Genomic DNA, 2,500 nt, shown 5'->3' with positions numbered 1-2,500 from the left:
TCTCTCTCTCTCTCTCTCTCTCTCTCTCTCTCTCTCTCTCTCTCTCTCTCTCTCTCTCTCTCTCTCTCTCTCTCTCTCTCTCACTCATTTACTCTAATTCTAACCCCCTTCGTCACTGCTCTCCACCCCTCCTCTCTCTTTTTCTCTTTCTCTTTTTTTCTCTCTCCCTCACTCATTCACTCTAATTCTCACCCCCTTCGTCTCTGCTCTCTCTCTCTCTCTCCCCCTCCTTCTCTCTCTCTCTTTCTCCCCTTCCCTCCTTCTTTCCCTCCCTCCCTCCCTCCCTTCCTCCCTCCCTCCTTCTCTCTCTCTCTCCCTCCCTTCCTCCCTCCCTCCCTCCCTCCTTCCCTCCCTCCATCCCTCCCTCCCTCCCTCCCTCCCTCCCTCCCTCCTCTCCCCCTCTCTCCCCCTCTCTCTCCATCTCTCTTTTATCTCTCTCCCTGTCTTTTCTCTCACCCTCCCTTTTTTCTCTCTCTCTTCACCTCTCTCTTCCTCTCTCTCTTTCCATCTCTCTCCCTATCCCCTTTCTCTCAGTCCTTCATCCTCGCCCTCTGTTCCCGTGCGTCTTTAACACCTCTGTTTATGAGCCTCCTTGCATACACACACAACATAGAAAGGGAAGAAGCCATAATGAGAGAAAAAAAAAAAAATCACCGACAAACTTAACTGCGGCGAAGCTTACTATCGAAGTTAAAATCAGGCAACTGCTTAATTTCCCTTCGAGTTTATATATATTTTTTTAAAAATGTCTTCAATGCATACTTGCGAGGTTTCATTATTACTACCGTTAAGTAGGGTTTGAATGGATGAATTATGCAGCTCTGGTTTGGTAATGCATTTTGTATGTATTTGTGAAGTTTAATAATGTGAAATGATGAGTGAATTGATGAATGAGTAGTTGGATGAATAAATATATAAAGGTATGATTATACACATGCAGATACACACACAGACAGACTCAGACACACACACACAAACACACACACATACACACACACACAGACACATACACACACACACACACACACACACACATATACACACACACGCGCAAACATAATTACGAAACTGTTCTGGCGTGTATATGTGCATTGTATAAAATCACATTAGTGTGCGGGCGTGTGTATAATTGTGTTTATATCTATTCACAATGAATAATGGATATTTTTTTTTGTTCAATATGCAAATCCGGACTCGTGTCAATATGCGTTTGAATGTTTCATTAACACTATTATTATTTCCATTTTTCAAGAAAAAAATATCAACAGTTCTCTGCACACATGTAAACCATTCTCTAGATATATGGAAACACTATATTAAAAATAATGGACTGAAATTGATTCTAAATAAATATGGTGATTTTAAAGCATCACGCAACTGTCAAAAATAGTAATAGTAGTAGTAGGATAATAATAAATGCAACAATGGCAGCAATATCAACATCACCAATGATGATAATGATAAGAACAACAGTATTGATAATAGTATTAATCATGTTAACAACAATATTCGTAATGAGAATAATGTTATTACTATCACTACAATGATAATGGTTACGTGATAAAATCGCATCATTTCGATACGCAATTGCGGATAAGGGTAAGTCCGATATGCGAAGGTGATCCTCGCCCGGGCTAGGCTCAACAGGGAAACCTGGCCTGCGCCGACTAATGCCGACTCGCTAACGTGTGTCAGCTGGTGCTGACTCGGCTGAGCTTAGTCCTTACCCGCCGTGGTGCCCAGCCACAGCAGTGACCTCCAGGCGACACTTGCAATTTTTCGCGTCTGGCCGGGGCGCGAACCGGTGGCCCCTCGGATGAGGGGTAGACACGTTACCACTGTACTTGCCCGGAGGCTTTAATTAAGGAAGTTATTCCGGAAATGATATTCCATGTGACTGCGGAGTTACAGTTGCAAAATAAGGTCATAATTCACACAAACACACACACAAATACCACTTTATTTATTTATCTTTATCTGTTATTATTATTATTATTATTATTATTATTATTATTATTATTATTATTATTATTATTATTATCATTATTATTATTATTATTATTATTATTATTATTATTATTATTATTATTATCATTATTATTATTATTATTATTATTATTATTATTATATATATTTTTTTTTATTTTTTTTTTAAGAAATTCGAGTGGGGAGGTTCAAAAGGAAGAAAGGAGGGGGGGCGGAGAAGGGAGAAGGGAAAGAGGACTCTTAGAAAAAAAAAAGTGGGGTGGGGGAGAGAGGGAAGGGGAAAAGGAAGCGAAGGAGGTGGGGGAGGACGAGGAGAGTGGATGGAGAAAGATGTAGAGCTTAAAGTGGAAAGGCAGGAGTGAATTTAAGGGAGATTTTAGGAGTGAGCGGGGGAGCCAGAGCGGGGAAGGGAAAGTTAGAAGGAGAAGGAAAAGGAAATGGAGGGAAGAGCCCGTAGGTACAAGGAGGAAGGTGAAGGGAGGAGAGAAGAGAGGAGAAGTACTATACCTCATTG

The 2,500-nt window shown here is 40.8% G+C and overlaps 1 protein-coding gene across 1 annotated transcript in view; it reads right to left on the bottom strand.

Annotated features, from left to right (window-relative positions):
- LOC125026248 (G-protein coupled receptor GRL101-like) overlaps positions 1-2,500 on the bottom strand; it is a 417,698-nt gene that overhangs the window by 31,558 nt on the left and 383,640 nt on the right.

The sequence above is a fragment of the Penaeus chinensis genome, chromosome 6 (assembly GCF_019202785.1).
Source record: "Penaeus chinensis breed Huanghai No. 1 chromosome 6, ASM1920278v2, whole genome shotgun sequence".
In the NCBI taxonomy this organism is placed as follows: Eukaryota; Metazoa; Arthropoda; class Malacostraca; order Decapoda; family Penaeidae; genus Penaeus; species Penaeus chinensis.
Note: the sequence above shows the minus strand (reverse complement) of the source record. Positions and strands in the feature narration are given on the sequence as shown.